This window comes from Podarcis muralis, chromosome 6 (assembly GCF_964188315.1).
Source record: "Podarcis muralis chromosome 6, rPodMur119.hap1.1, whole genome shotgun sequence".
Lineage (NCBI taxonomy): Eukaryota > Metazoa > Chordata > Lepidosauria > Squamata > Lacertidae > Podarcis > Podarcis muralis.
Genome location: NC_135660.1, coordinates 82,847,518 through 82,865,072, shown reverse-complemented (window position 1 = coordinate 82,865,072; position 17,555 = coordinate 82,847,518). Strand labels below are relative to the sequence as shown.

The following is a 17,555-nucleotide window of genomic DNA, read 5'->3' as shown; positions in this document are numbered from 1 at the left end:
CACACCCAAACCTGTAAAATGTGAATGCTGTAAGCAGGTCTTTGCAAATATGTACACCAAACAGGGTACATGGGCTGAAATCCGTGGCTGTCTATCAAGAATGGGTTTGTTGAACAATGTGTGATATGTAATAACCTGCATCTCTTTTATGGGATAGCTCAGTTGGTAGAGCATGAGACTTTTAATCTCAGGGTCGTGCGTTTGAGCCCCACATTGGGCAAAAATATTCCTGCATTGCAGGGGGTGGACTAGATGGCTCTCGTAGTCCCTTCCAACTCTATGATTCTATTATTCTTCCCAGGTGAGCATCTAGGCTTTTAATACCCTTTTTCCAATTCTGCTACTTTTCATTTGCCACTATTCACAGCATCCTTTCATGATCTCCAAGACCAGATTATATGTCATCTGTGTGCCATAAGTAGAGGTATCCATGATCCCCCCCCCCCCCCCGGTGGTTATGGGAATTTCTTCCCACATATGTTCCTCAAAGTCTGAGCATCTTCTGAAAAGTGTTGTTAAAGTACTTTATTTGAAGCAGCTTCCAGTGAAGTAGCATTGATGTTTGCCTCAGCACATTCAAGAACCAATGCACTTCTCCTTTATATATGTGTTGGCTCCTGGAACCCAAAATTAAGGAGATAGGGTCAGGGTTTTTTTAATGATTATGATGATCAGTGCTTTTGTTCTAAAAAAATGTTTAGGGGTACTCTCATTTTCCTACTCATATTGAAATACTGCCCCTCAATGAGGCCAAACTTAGATTCACAAAATGTTTAGGGGTATGTGTACCCCTGCATCCCCCCCCCCGAAAAAGCACTGACAATGAAGATTACAGCATCTACCCCATGTTACATTACCTATTTGATATGTTTCTTTGTTTTAAAAATACAGGATTATGGAATGGGGGTGTGGGAACTGAAACAAATGCTAACACATTTGGCTGTGTGACGTTCTGACTTGAGCCAGCAGTATGGAGTAGGTTAGCAATTAAAAACAAAACCCTAAAGCAGGCTTCCTCAACCTCGACCCTCCAGATGTTTTGAGATTACAATTCCCATCATCCCTGACCACTGGTCCTGATAGCAAGGGATCATGGGAGTTGTAGGCCAAAAAATATCTGGAGGGCCAAGGTTGAGGAAGCCTGCCCTACAGTTTGTGAATCCAACAGTGATTGTTGATCAATTGAATTACAAACAAAAACTATGATGGATAAGCAGTTTATCAGGGGGTGGGGATATGTCCTTGCTATTTATGTTTTGCAATTTTATATGTGAAAACAATTCAGAACTTGAAAGGGAAAAAAAAGCTGATTCGCACAAGCAAATGAGGCAAACCACTCAAAAGCCCAGCCCACCATGCACAAAATGGATTCTGACAATGGATGCTATAGTCAGCTCCCAAGGATATTATCAGCTAGCATCAGCACACTGGTTTAGCAAAAAGTTTTTGATGTACTGTAGACAAATCTGGAGGGTTTGGATTATTTACAGAGTGGGGACAATGAAGTTAGCCCATCTCTAAAGCAAGCACTGGTGTGAAATACAGGCTGTTGTTGGTTGTTACTGGCCATTGAGGTTCAGCGGATCTGGCAATTTTCACCTACAAATCTTAATATATAAATTATATTCATACATCCTTTAAAAGTTTATGCAGGGTAAGGAAAAGGTAAAAGTTGCCAGTTCAGAGCACACAACCCTCTGAAATATTTGTTTCCCTTTAGCATAGCTCTTTTGGCTTCCTGCCAAAGGATGACCCCCTGACTCTGTTAAGTTTCAGGGGCAACTCTATGTAAGACACTGTACAGCAGGCTTCCTCAACCTCGGCCCTCCAGATGTTTTGAGACTACAATTCCTATCACCCCTGACCACTGGTCCTGCTAGCTAGGGATCATGGGAGTTGTAGGGCAAAAACATATGGAGGGCTGAGGTTGAGGAAGCCTGCTGTATAGTGATTGTAACTAATGAGCAAATCACATATTGAATGTGCTCCATTTAGCTGCGCGGCGGCACCATGAAGGCAATTCAGACTGTGGGCAATGCTTCCTACCCTCACTCTGAATGGATTAATACTTCAGCACACACACCCCTCAAAACTCACAGACGGGGGCAGTTTTCATACTGAGGAGAGTTTCAGTGAAAAAATGGCCATTTTTGGCTCAGCCCAAGATTCGCTTACATGTGGCATAATATAAATATTTATGTGCTTGTATGTACATTTAGACAAGTGATAGGCATGTCTAAGTTTTCAAATGTGTTTTAATTGGAAAAAAAGTAATTCTTCTCTCTATCTCTCTCTGTTTGATTCTTAAGGTGGCAGCACCATCTGCTGGTATTATCTAGTAGTCTGAAGCTACCCCTACAATCTTTTTTCTTTACCTTCCCCTTAACTTCTTTCATGAAATATACCCTAAAACAGGCACATTTCTTGGCCACCATTAATGATAGGACTTTCATTAACAGCTTTCAAACACAGAAAACATAGCTTACTCCATTACCTCAGTTACGTCTTCCACGAAAGGAAGGAAATCTTAATAGCTCCGAAACCCAATACTGGTATGGAAAGACTGGAAGTCACAACAATTAAGCATGCAAACAAGTAGATAAATGAATTATCCCGTTTCAGTAAAAGCTTGCAATTATAGATGCCATTGGATTGGATACTGAAATTAAATACAGCTCCTCCTGAGTAGAGAGATGGTGGGGAATTTCACATTAATTGAGCTTTATTGCAAACTCTGCAATATTCTTCACTCATTTTTCCAACTGCGCAAGTCAGTCAGGTTTCTTGCGAGTATCAGCAATATTTAACACACTTAACAACAATGCTTTTGAACCCAGGCCATTATATCAGTGATACTCTGGGGTTTGGGGAGGTAATTGTTTTGGAGTTAGGGTCTGATCTGATGTGCTAAAATGTGTATTCCCTTGAACTGTGCTTTAGCGAGGTAAAGATGCTTAGATTCATTGTTAGATTTCTCATCCTGTCTCCCTACCAATATAGCTCTATATTACATGGTGGGGTAGGGGATAGAAGGCCATGCTTAATAGTACTAATAGATTATACAGTAAATACACAGGCAAATACAGTTTAAAGGAAAAACTATACTCTATACTCCAAAACGTCTCTCAGAGGTATGTGAAGTAATCTCAGAGCTTTTTTTCCCCCCAGCCAGAGCTCAGTTCTAGCACCTCTCAGGTGGGCACAATGAGCATTTTAAGAGAACAAGGAAAAAGTTCATGGTGAGCTCTGGCGCCTCTTTTTCTAAGAAAAAGCACTGGGGGATTCCTATCAATGAAATACCTCACTAATTTATGCAATCAGTGTTGCTTAGGAGTATATGCCCTGGGACAAAAAGTATCACGATTAGGTGCATGGCAGATGGAAAGTAAAATACTATCTATACCACAAATAACCATGTTATGTGGTGGCCCCAGCATTATCAGTTATAGGCTGGGTCGCACTTTACTATTACACTATGCTACTAAAGGTCAACGGAAGAAGAACACAGCATTGCAATGTTTAAAGTAGAACTATACAGACACATTGCTCCTCAGCAACACCAAAAACAAAACAAAAATTCCAAAAACGGTTAGAGCCAACAACACAATTGAAGATCAATAATTGCATAAACTTTTAAAAAACAGCAAAACAATATGCTTTGTTCAGCTGCAAACACAAGCCTCACTGAATTCCTAAAAATATAGAGAGAGAAAGAAGAAAGGGGCACATCAAAATTAATGTGATACTACAAGACAGACCAATTACAATACCTCTGGGGGCATGCAAATGGCTACTTGACGATGGGCACTGAATAACTGTAGCAGTACTGTAGGTGTTGATATCCATTACAGCTGTCAGGAGGATAGAAAACAATAATGTTATTCTCACAAACCACCCAATCGGGCCGAGGTCATATAAGGTTAACCAAAGCCGAACTGCAGCGGTCCAAGTTTGAGTTACATCAGCACTGTCAAAAGACCAGCAGATACAGAACTGTAAACCCCACTCCTGTTCATGACACAGAGGCCTCCGGAAATATGAACATTTCTTTTTCATGATTACAAGATGGTGGAAGGAGGAAGTCAGAAGAGATGGCTTGCATTTTACAGAAACACACTGCACCTCCAACACCTGAAGGCCAGGATTTGCCCACATTCAACTGTGTCCCAGAATGCAGGCTTTTCCTTTATATCCCATTAAATTCATTGACAACTCAACCACCCCACTACCTGCACAGCCTCACTCCTTCATCTCCTTATCATTGTCCCAGTTACATTTCTTGGTTTGACACTACAGTGTGATGAAACATTGGGATCCATCTTCTCTCTATATTTATATTGATTCCTGACATACACCATTACAGGCTTCGGTGCAACGCAGTTCCATTTTCTTCTAAATAAACCCACCAACTCCAGATTTGTCAGTGAATGTATTAATGCAACAAATAACCCCAGTTATAAATACTGAAGATTAAATCTGTAAAATAATAGTAAAAAGTGGCAATAGAGGAAGGCAGAACTGAAGCATATTTCAGCAATATAGAGTAGCAGAACATGTGTGGCCTATCATTTTTGGTAAATGACGGCAAGAGAGAAAAGGCAAAGTAACACAATAAAATGGAGCTATGGGTATGTGATAGCTAAATCTGATTACATTTGCAAAAGAGAGAGAGAGAGAGAGCTCTTCCATAAAGAATATATTCTAAAACATCCACCAAAGTACATAGTACTTTGGCTAGAATTGATTGTTATGGGGGAGCCCAGACTGGCAATTTCATGAGTGGAAAATAAACTGTAAGCTAAGAAATCTAGCAGTGATAACTAATGGCAGTGATACTTACAACGGCGATTTGATCTCTAACAGAAAAAGTACTCTAAAGGATGGATGTATGCAGCCCAGGTCATTTTTCCATATAAAAACAAAATAGGATCAAGGCACTTCTGCGAAATAACAAACGGTTGCTATACGTTTCCACTGATTCAATCGCTAACAAAAATATTACACCGATAACGCAAGAATGGCTCCAGAGGGTAGCAGCAGACTACTTATGATTGTGACATGAAGGAAGGAGAGTGTCATTTCACATATATCTGTGAAATGTGATGATGTGCTTTAAAACTTATGGAAATGATTCCTCCCTCCCTCCCTCTTTTTTTAAAACAAACAAACAAACGAACACCTAAGTCAGAACAATCACCTAAAACTTCATTCTTCAAATGAGTTGAAGTACAAAGTCTGGTTATTACGGGTATGCATGGAACATAATGGGCACTCCCTCTACAGAAACTACGAGGCAAATACTGGATTGTGCTGCATTGGGGGTTTATTGGATGAATTGTTAGTATACTTTGATTTATCCTGAAGGATATACAGGTTCGTCTTGAGCCTTCTTTTAAAAGAATTTTAATTTCATGTGATCATATGTTGGGTCATCTAGCTCCAACTAATTTATTTGTTCTTTGAAACGGAGGTACAGGAGAACAATGACAGCAAAAACAGCTGGCTTGTTTACCGAAGATACGAAAAGGAACAACACCCCCCCCCCCGCCACCTCCCCTACTGTGCAGTATATGCTAAGAGACTTCTGAATTCCTCCTGGATAAAATGTTAAGGCAATGGACAGTCTCTGGAGGGACATGTGAGACGTAAGCCTGGGGGCTGACTAAAAGCCTGAAGGGGTTCTCAGGCAATTCCTCAAGCTATCTTTGCAAAACTTGTGATGCTTTCTATTGACCCGTCTCAAAAGAAGGAATCTCAGGGGGGGGGGGGATTGCAGAGGCAAAAAACACACCCCAAAAGGCAATTACTAATAAAATCAGTCAACATTCAAAGCTTATGAAGAAAGAGAAATCCATAAGATCTGCATGAAATATGTTTTTGCCTCGATTCCGTGCAATGGGTTTGGGATGCCTGTTGAAAGGTTTTGCTAATGCTATCACTCGCTAGCAGATTGACTTGATTACCTTAAAACCACAGCGTATACGGCAGGAGTCGGGAAATGGACTCTTCCCAACCTGACCCTGCAGACCAATCAGAGAGGTGGGCAGGGCCATCATATCCACCTGTCAATCATGTGACGTCATTCTGATGTCTAGTGACAATTTCAGAGGGGCTTGCTGTCAGCAATGATCAGCTGATCAGGGCTGACAGCAAGCCCATTTGAAGGCATGCTGATTGGCACTGACAGCAGCAAGCCCCTTTGAAGTCCATTTGCAGACACTTTTTTGGCTTCAAAACAATGCCTACAAACATGTTTCCTCTGCCAACAAGCAAAGCTATCTGCAAAGTCGGCATGCAGAGGAAAAATGCCCATTTGCAGGTAGAGTATAAATCCAAATTGCACCTTCAAACAGGTAGCCTCAAAGGACAGCTTGCCAAGGGACAACCAGGCACACATTTTAAGCTCCTGGTTGTTCTTTGGCAGTCACATATTTACCTGTCCCACACCTGATGTCACATATTGTCTGTTTGTTAGCTTAACTACGGCATGAATTTTGAAAATATTAGAACAGCATACTTGGATAGCAACAAAGGACCATGTAGTCAACAGCAGGCAGCAGGGGCAGACTTTGGGCTCTCAAATTTCAGCGACACCCTGTGTGATGCTAAGATTTGGTGCCCCACTGCTTTTCATGTTCCATTCGACAACATTTTTGTGAGGCTTTCCTTTCAACAGCCTGCAGTGTGGCTGAACCAGTAGCATTACCCTAGAACCACCTCTGTGGGCAGACTTCTACTTCGCACCTGGTGCTAAAGACATTCACTTAGAATGAGAGAATTCAAAGTCCAGGGTTTTGTTTTGAGCACCAGAGCTGAACAGAGCTGAATACCCATGCAAACTCCAACTCATGGTTACCCCAGGCTTCCTCCATTTCAGCATCATAATTTATAGCAGAGAGTGGGTCTTTTGGTTGCTGTTTTTGCTAAACAACTGGGAGTCAAAATGCTTGATAATCAACTGCAAATCGCTCAAGAGATCCGTCAATAGAGCCAGAGTACCTTCTGCCTGTACGTGGGGACACGGGTGGCGCTGTGGGTAAAAGCCTCAGCGCCTAGGGCTTGCCGATCAAAAGGTTGGCGGTTCGAATCCCCGCGGCGGGGTGCGCTCCCGTTGCTCGGTCCCAGCGCCTGCCCACCTAGCAGTTCAAAAGCACCCCCAAGTGCCAGTAGATAAATAGGGACCGCTTACAAGCGGGAAGGTAAACGGCGTTTCCGTGTGCTGCGCTGGCTTGCCAGATGCAGCTTTGTCACGCTGGCCACGTGACCCGGAAGTGTCTGCGGACAGCGCTGGCCCCCGGCCTCTTAAGTGAGATGGGCGCACAACCCTAGAGTCTGTCAAGACTGGCCTGTACGGGCAGGGGTACCTTTACCTTTACCTTCTGCCTATTTCATTTCCTTGCCCAGTATTCCGTTCCCAACAGTGATCAACTTCCAGTAAGCCCACAAGCTGCACATTAAGCAACAGTCCTCGTTCACTCAATGCTCACGAGTGTCTCTTCTTCAGAGGTGTACTGCCTCTACCTTTGGACGCCACCCTACACTCAACTCTCCCCTGTGGTTCCCAGAATGCTACACCCTGGGAATGGCTTTGACTGGCTGGCTAAAGCAGGTGAGTGTAGCCGATGGGTCTCAAGCCCTCAGTGAGATAGGGACTTTCCCTGCATGCGAAGACACACTCCCATTGAAATGGAGGGGCTTTGTAATGAACTCTGTAAAAGCATCCATACATCTGGAACGAAAACGAAACAAACTTGATTTGACAATGCAGCAACTAAGTTGTGAGAGTATCTAAACTCAGTGATAAGCAGTACATTTGCTAAAAGAGGGGAATGTTGCAGATTTACTCTGATACAACTGAGGGCAGAGAACCATAAAACACGGCGGCCAGAGAGCATGGGGCAAGGTGGGCCACTGCAATTGAAAGGGGAACTTGCTCTGGGGCTGGCATTTTTTAATAGCAGCTCCAAGTTTCTTACAACCTGTAGTTATATCACTGCCTAGAAGCAACAGTTTTATTTAAAACAACAACAACAGCCCTTTTCTTGAATTTCTGACGGAAGACAAAGTTGCTGTTCAGTTCTGACTGGTACTAAAATCCCTGAGCAGCTGTGCTACCACACAGGCAGTGATGGGAAAATGCTTTGCTGTGCTGCAGTGACAATGCGAAGCAATTTGAGTTTAGAAAAATAAGGATAATGCTGTGCACACCGTGGAGACAGTGACATCTAATGCAACCAATGTCTTTTACGCAAGAGCAAGCAAGTAAAATTGCACAACAAAGCCCAGAGATGCTGTATGATTTCTAAGATTTTATGTGGCAGTTCCATCTCCCTTATTCCACCCCCCCCATGCACCCCTCTTTTGTGGCTTATATTAAAACTAGAGATTAAAAGTTGTTGGAAATTAAATAGGATTTGCCGTTTGTTTTCTTCAAACTGAGTTTCCCAGCAATAACCCTGAGAGTAAAACTTTCTTCCAGAATGGAAATATATGGAAATCATCTTTTGCCATTTCCTCTAGAGGAGTAAAGGGTTCAGACAAGGCAAACAATACACAGAGAAACAGTTCTATATAAAGAAGCAGCTTTTAACTATAAAGCAGGGGTGAGAAGCCTGTGGCCTGCCAGATGTTGCTGGACTCCAACTCCCATCATCCCTGGCTAATGGCTATAGTGGCTGGGGCTGATGGGAATTGGAGTCCAACAGCTTCTTGAGGGCCTCAGGCTCCTCCTTGCTGCTAACCCACAAAGTTGATTCAGATATCCAATTCCTGTGACATCTTGAGCTCTGAATCTACCACAAACATTTCTATACCACTGCTGTCTATGCAGACACTCATGCACTGGACCCTATCAAGAAACCTAGTGCTATGGGAATCTCAGCCTGGGAAGCTCCTCTGTAAAATGCAGAATGCAAGCCGTTTTAGAACGTGACTGCATCCCCTTTTCAAACAGTTGTCAGAATTTGAATGAGCACTTTAGCTCTTCTTTTGTGCATTACTCTTTCCGTATTCTCCTAAGAGTTAATAACCCTGGAGTTATTGGTATGACACTAATTTGAAGCAGTGCCCAATCGCATTGCTACAAATTAGCTTCAGACACCAAACAGCATTCAATTTAGGATTGGAAGGAAGCGGGTGGGGTGGTGGGATGGGATAATCTGTCCTGAAATTGGTGCAGGGAACTTCCCAGAACACTTGATGTACTTTCTCAATCCTGCAGCTGTTTCTAAACGCTTCCTCCCAAAGGCACATTTAGGACTAAATTAAATGTAACTTTGACTTAATTAACATTTTAAATGATAATGAACACAATGTAGATTCATAGGAAGCATTTATATTGTGTTGTAAAAATGGATAAAAATTTAATAGCTCTTTGTTAATAAGTTATGTCTCTCCAGACCTGTAAAGCCTAAGGCAGTCCAACGCTCTACTCTAAGGTCTAATCTGGGCTCCCTAATGCAGGTGGAAGAAGGAGGCAGAAGTCTGGCTTGACATTTGCTCTAAGCCTGCTCTGGATCAAGGCTTTGCTTGTTCATAAGTACTTTATTTCATATAAGTAAAGGTCAGGATTTGGGCTCAAGGCAGGGCTACGACAGAAACGTTCAAGAGGAAACTGAGCTAGTCCTGGCATCTGTCGCTTGAGATAGCTCAGGAGAAGGAGAGACGGAGAGCTAACTGGCTAGCATCTGTCCTACACCGAGGAGGTAACAGGGAGAATCTGTTGCCTGGTGGTAAGAAACTGTCAGGGTGAGTTTCATGACAACCAGCCACACTCAGGAAATAAAAATGCAAACATAATTTCCATGTCACCTTTCATAAGGCCCTCTCTGAAACCCGCTCCACAGGCTGGAGACAGCTTTTCTTCCCCTAGCCTGTCCCCATCAAGGCAATCCATTCACTAGTCACTTTCCTGTGACCCTGGTAAGAAACACTACCCAAAGTAGAGGCCCGAAGCGATTTCTCAAAAAGACTTCTCTCTGCCTCTTCCGTGCTCCCCACCTTTTCCATCTAACTCTTCGGAAATATTTGCTGCTAAACTTGGGAGCATCTGGTGCCTGCACAGAAGCTGGTACATGTAATATTCAAAGGGTTGAGGACATCACCAAACAAATTCCTTTGCACCAACCCCAACAATGAGCATCTGAGCTAACCCACTGCACTGCACAACAAAACCCATCTATTTCATACATTCTAGCTATTTATAATAAACTAGTCAGGCTGTCTTGCGTTTGTTCTTCTATTGCAGCAACCGGCTTTGAATGGGAGAGTCTACCCCCTTTCCCTGCTACACACTCTTTGTATTTCTCCAGCTGTCAATCCTTCAAATCTATATCATCCTCAAGCAAGCACAACAATCCACTGAAATATCCATGTTAAAGACCTAAATATAAAACTACACATACTAATAGACTTTGAAATCAATATTTTACGGGGGGAATGCGAATGAAAAAATGATTGTGGCAAGAAAAAAACACCAGTTTGTATATGGTCGGTCTTAAGCAGAGCAATTGAAGACAGGGATGAGAAGTCTGTGGACCTACAGATGTTGACTGGCAAGTCACAGCATCTTTGGCTAATAGCCAAACTAATGGGGCTAGTTGGAATTGCAGTCCAACAGAATTTGGAGGACTACAGGTTCCCCACCCTTCACCTAGCAATTAAAATGTCCAGCAAAGGTTCCAATTCTCTACCTCAGTGGTCCCTAGTTAGTGGTCCGTGGACCCCGGGGGTCTGTGTAGCACACCCGTGGATCTATGGCACATATCCCTTAGCTGTCAGGGACATCTTGTTTTTGGGCACTGTGCTCTCATGTGGGTCATGTGACTTGCATGGAACCGTGGTCTGGAAGATGTGTGTTCCGGTTTTGTGCTGGGACATACTGGAGGGTACGGTGGCACCAGTGCTATTTTTCTGGGGGGGAAAGAGGTGTCGTAACTCACCAGGAACGCCTCCCTTGTTCTCATGGCAATGACGCCCACCTGAGAGGTGCCAGAACTGAGTTCCAGCAAGTTCTGGCTGGAAAAGAAAAATCCCTGGGTGGCACCATTCACATAACAAACATTACCACGGAGGTATCACATTTGCAGAAGTAAGGGGTCCATGGCTTGGCTTTTAAAAAACAGGGAGTCCACAATACTTAGCTATTTGTATGCCACTGTTCTACCTCCTCATTTGTTAAGACAGACAAGGAATGTAAAGATATAAGTAACATAAATAACTTTTCTTTCCCCAAACACACAAACTCTATTGCTAGGAAAAAACTTGCTAAAAGCAATGAGTATTGCTGCTAGTCAGACTGCACATTGTTCTGGGCAGGGACTTCATATGTTGTTTATTTATTTAATTTCTATACCGCTTTATATTTTTAAGAAAAACCTCAAAGCGGTTTACAGCATATTAAATCAATAAAACAATCTGAAGAAAGTCAGATATAGAGTATAGTCAAAGCAACATAATTAACAGAAAACTAAAATATTATCTTAAAGATTTCAAAATAAAACATTACAAAGGAGGTCAACTACAGAATACACATTTAACATAAAGTTAACAAAAATATTTATATTACTACTACTACTACTACTACTAATAATAATAATATTTTTAATATTGCAGGAGCGCTGCTAAGTGATCGCATAGTTGGCATACTATAAAGTATTGACAGTAATTCATTCTGAAGCAATGACTTCTTGTTCATTATTCTATCTACAGCATGGCATTTATAGTGAAGCCAGTGATTCCTAAATAGTGGATAAAGCATCCGCCACTGGGTTGCTGGAGCCTTGTGGGTGGTCCATCACACTGCCAGCAGTTTGTACTGGGATTATAACAACACAAGAATTTGAAGAGGGATGACAGTCAGGTCATGGGGTTAACTAATAAAGCAACATGTGGGTCTCAGACAAAAGCAAAATCCCACTGGTGTTCCTACCCAAGTCAAGCTTTTGCATTATTGGAAGGGTGTATTATTCACATACCTTCCCGTTTGCCTGTTTTTTTTTTTTCCCTTTACACAAAGTATACTGAAAGCAGCGGCGGATTTAGAGCGGTGCGGGCAGTTCTGCTGCACAGGGCACTGAGCCGAGAGCCCACATAATTGAGAATATCCATTTGGAGGCACCAAATTGTGGCCTCAAACAGGACATCATATTACGAAAGATTACCGAAGTATACCCCTGATGAAAGTATCCCTTTAAATACATGGAGTTCGCAACATGTAAGAACTGTACATTAGATAATTGCGACGGGAAGGCTTGAAAACTACCATAGTTGAAACTTGTTATTTGGGCATTCAGGATTATCATCAAACATCACAAAGAGGAGAAAAGAATGAAAGGCAGGTCGTCTACAACAATCCTTATTCCATTTTAATGTACATTTTAATGTATTTTTAATCTTTGTTGGAAGCCGCCCAGAGTGGCTGGGGAAACCCAGCCAGATGGGTGGGGTACAAATAATAAATTATTATTATTATCATTGCGAGAGGCTTTCGTTCCTGGAAGTTCTTCTCCAGAGAGAGTCCACTCACATAAATATAGCCCCTCACTTTCCGCTTTTTGTTTCTTCATTGCCCATGCCGATGAAATACTTTAGAAGAGGTTTGTATGGCAAAGACAAACAAAATCCTGAAGACCACATGCCCAATGTGTTTTTTACTTGGGAGTAAGACCCATGGAGCTCATTGGATTTTACTTTCAAGTACACACAGGTAGGGCTGTGCTACAAGGCAGATGAAACCCCTTGACTTGATTAGTGATCGCTAATGGAATAGAATAGAATGCCACAGTAGAGGAAGGAAACCTTTTGTGTTTTTTGGAAGAAAGCAACCTAAGCATCTATATTCATTAAGAGTTTCCTATACAGCAGGAGTGGGGATGTTCCAGCCCGTGGACCAAACAGGGCAAGCAAGGTATGGCTCCTAATTTGGTCCATGCTGTATAATATACTGAAAATGTCCTAACGATGCTGGTATAATACCCTGCTCTGCAAGCAACGAAACAGCTGACATTCCTCTCCCCAAGCTTCTATTTTCTAGTTTAGCAAATCTGTGGATGAGGCCATTAGACCATCCTTTGTACACCACACTGGCTTTCTTTACAAAGGTCAGATATTTGTGACACATATAGTGTGTGATTTCTCATCTCTGTGGGCTTGAATTAATACATTTTTTTTATTGTGTCACTCTGCCCTTGATTTAATTGTCTTTTTATATTAGTCTCGTTAAGAGAATGTCAGGCCAAAGTAATGCTTAATGCTCTCCAACAGAGACCAGTTTGCTTGTTTCATAAAAATTTGGGTTAGGAAAACACAGCTGCCTGATTGCAATCTCTTGTGTAGCCCTAATAAGATTTTCCTGCAGGGCTTGAAATCATCTCATTTTTCTTTGCAGGGTTTTCTTACGTTCCAGTTTCTCAAAGAAACCTTGGTTCCTTGCTTCTTCCATTGGTGCCATACCCCACCCCAAGATACTAATAACTACAGGTTCACAGGATGCTGAAAAGGATATACTCTAACAGTGACATTTTTTAAAAAAAAGTAAATAAGGACAAATTTAAATTATATTATTTCTTTGCAACTTATTTCTGTTCCGTTGCAGCTACTGAAAGTCATGTGCAGCAGAGGAAATAGTTTAAGAAATAGTTTCCCTATCCAACTCATCCTGTGCTTCAAAGGTTAAACATTCACAAAAATAATACTTTTAACATTGGTACAGTGCAATCTCATGTATGCTATCTCAGTAATTCTTTCAACCCACTTGTAAAGTCAGCCAATAAGTTCATGAGCTACGATTGCTCCCCAAAACCCTCTACTTGCCTCTCAATTCAGACGTAGCCTTCTTTTCTCTCTATCCAATTTATCCCATTTCCACAACAGCTATTTGGACAACCCAGTCACCAATACTAATATCAGAACATTCCCAATGCCTTACCTACACAGAGATTCAAAGCAGGAGAGCATTATGATGGCAAAAACTAATGTCCATGTGACATAAAAGAAGCCCTTCTAGATCAGACCAAAGGCCCATCTAGCACAGTAGTCTGTTCTCACAGTGGCTCTTCAGATGCCTAAGAAAAACTCGTAAGCAGGACAGGAACAGAATAGCACTCTCCATCTCATATTCCCCGGCAGTCATTATTAAGAGGCATCCTGTCTTTAAACTGGTGTAGTAGATAGTTTTATGCTCCATGCAAGCAGGACATCCACTGAGGTCATAGTGTTCACTGTGACATCATATTGGTGGCTGGCAGGCAGAGAGAGTTCCCATGGTATCATCAGCAACCTCCCAGAAATGGTAGTGATGGGCATAAACCATCACAGAGGTCATATCCACTAGTTTTTACAAGGAGCATGTAACACAGTTCCCCATAATCAGAGAGAGAGAGAAGAGTTTGGCACAGTCTGTGGTTGCAACTTGCTGAAGCATCTAACTTTTACCACTACTGGAGAAAGGATACTGAGCCTTGCAGATAAGTGATTTGTCTGATTGTAACTACAGAGACTGCCGGGGGTGGGGGTGGGAGAAGCAGCAGTGTGGGGATGCTGGTTATGGTGGTGGTGAAGCAGAGATAAGCAGAATGAAGGAACTGCTTCCCCATTTGTTTGTTTAGCAAGCCCATTTTAATCCGTGCTGCATAACCATAGTGCCCTTGATCTGAAGAACACTACAATTAGTCCTGCCCACCTAAAAGAGCTTTGGAATTTTTCTTCTTCTCGCGGTAGCTTTCCATTCTACATGGAAAATCTCTTTCGAAACTGGTGGGTTTTGCAAAGGGTGCACGGGTAAAAAAATTCCATTGGGTAAGCACCCAGTACACCTCTTTGACTCTTTCTATTTTTTCCCTGGGGGGAAAGTCACTATTTTGAATAGTGTTGTGAGTCACTGAGTGAACCTTTCAGCTACTGCAAAGAAAGATATTGCAAGGCCCCTGCCTTTAGCTACAGGAGGGTAGGCAATTCACAACACTGCAAGTTTAAATGGATGTGTAAAATAGATGTTTTCACAGGGCACAGTCTAGCAAGAAGTTCTCCTTTGCCAGATAAATTAAAATGGATGGGGGCTGCGGAGGAGTAAAGGTTTTGCAGTTTCCATTCATTACATGGAAGAATTTCCCACAGGATTGTGACCAAAATACTGTGGTAGCCACTTTTTCTTTAAGGATTTCTTTCACCAGTCCCCCCTCCCCTGTTTATTATTATTATTGCACGATTGTTTCTCTTTAAAATGAAAAGCCGGGAGAGAGATTGGTGGGAGAGAGAAAAAGGGAGAAATGAAAAGCACATTAAGCCATCTTAGGAGCACACACTGACTCAATGGGGAGAGGGGGAGGCTGTGACCAAAGCCAGCCCTGTAATAGTATAATGACCTTTAATGAGTGTCTTGGGAAACAATACAGTGCTAGCATGAAAGACAAAGGGCAAAACCGATCAAGGTTTTGCTGACACTAATTCAAAATGATTTCCCGAACAACTGAAGAATGTAAGGGAGGTAATCTGATCCGCCAATCTGACCTCACTTTGATTCCAGGGCCTTACTGCTGCCATTTCTAATTGTCAAGCACTCTACATTTCACATCTGCTCATATTTAATGAAAAGCCAACTCTCACCACTGTTCTTTGAGCTAACCAGCTCTTGTCAAAATGGGCATTGTCTGACCTCTCCTCACTGGAAGGAAAATGCTGATTTCTATTGAAGCCTTGCCAATAGGATTTCAAGGGTGTGTGGGTGTGGGTGTATGGAGATGCAGATATTACAATCGGGGACAACATCAGCTAATAAACTAGCATTGGTTTACAAAGGGCATGGACTGGTATTGATGCTTGTTTCTTATTATGAACCAGCAAAGGTGGGCGATCTCACACACAGAGAGAAGAATGAAACCTTGTTTTTGTGTGACAGTGTGAATGACGGGTTGAAAGTAAGAGAGGGAAGCAGAGGAACTAGAGACCTTCTAAGCCATCAACATCACTTTTATGATTGAATGCAATATGTGGCTAATGCATTTTTCAAAAGCTGTACTTTGGGAGGTGTCGATGATATCACATGCAGCGTGTTTGGGTTTGTTTTTTGGGGGGCTGATTAGGTTATGCGGCCCAAACCTTAATGCTCCTTCCCTTCTAAAGGCAGCAGTAAAAAATAGAAAGTTGCACCACACTTCCAAGTTATAGTTTCTTTTTTGCTTGCAGATGCTACTATGAAAAAATATATATGGGTAAATCTAGTTGTTGTGGATACTCCAATGATGTGCTAGCCACAATTCAGTAATGACTGGTAAGTACAACGGATACAAGAAGTGCTAGGTGGGTATTAGGGGGAGACTGGGTTCAAGGTAGATTAAGTTGGTTAAATCAATGGGACTTAAAGTCATGAGTAATCTGCTTTATGGATTTCAATGGCACCTAAAGTCAATTTACTCTGGATCTAGCCCATTGACATCAAGCCATCATTAAAGCCCTTGCCTTGGAACCTGCAAGTTCCTCCAGGGCAGGGTTCCTTCAGACATATATATCTTTTGGGTGTACACCAGAAAGATTGAGCTTTGACCTGTGCCATTTTGGATGAGTCATTTTTATTTCAAAATACTGATCCCTAGATGGGCTAGAAGTAGGTATTAGGCAAAGCTGGTAGGCCAAGGTGGAGGCAGAGCCAAGCAGAAGGCTGTCAGGTCAATCATGGGCATCTCCAGTTAATGGATTTCAGGTAGACAGCATGGGAAAGTAGTAGCCAAGACTTTGGAGACCTATTGCCAATCTGAGTAGACAATACTGGTTTACATGGATCAGTGGTCTGATTCAGAGTAAGGCAGCACCTAGCAACTCATGGGAGAAGCATGGGAGAAGTTAGTACACTATGTATGGAATACTGTAACTCCAGGAGTTTGCTATTTCTACTCTAAAGTTTACTGACTTTTCAGTTCTCAGTGCTGGTTACCTGTCCCCAATATGTTTCACTGGCTACTCAAGTGTTACCCTCAAAGGCTTGCATGGACCACCAGATCAAAACATGTAATTAGATAAGTTATACAGAGCAAACAGTTTGTGAAACACCCACCAACCATGAACTGATACCGGCAGTGCTAAATGATAATCAAATTATGTTAGTTCAGACAAAAGATGGGTCATTTGCAGATCTCCAAAGGTACACCTTTGATGCTAAACAGGTTGCATGCTACACATACTGCAAACTGTTCCAAATCTGCCCAAAATAGCTACAGCATTTGTTCCCTAAGCCATTGTCCCTATGCCTAGTTCAGAGCATAGCATGTCTACCACAGCCATTAAGAAAGCATTTAACCACCATTATACTGTGTGTATGAATCAGAAACAAAATGTCACGAAACTACACTGTTGCCAAGATGCATTTCCCTGAAAAGCTCACAAGAGGAAGGGAGAGCAACAATTACACAAAATATTGTTTCTTTTAATGAAGTACATTGAAGAATATATAAATATAGATCTGTATAAATTAAAGTAGTTATAAGGGGGGGGGGGGAGGAAACGTGCTGACTCACGGTATTTAAAAAAAAAAGGGACAAGAAAAGGAAGAGGGGAGGGGAGAA

The 17,555-nt window shown here is 42.1% G+C and overlaps 1 protein-coding gene across 8 annotated transcripts in view; it reads right to left on the bottom strand.

The window, feature by feature from the left end:
- Positions 1–17,555, bottom strand: part of KCNMA1 (potassium calcium-activated channel subfamily M alpha 1) — a 544,144-nt gene that overhangs the window by 94,809 nt on the left and 431,780 nt on the right. The window lies entirely within an intron of this gene.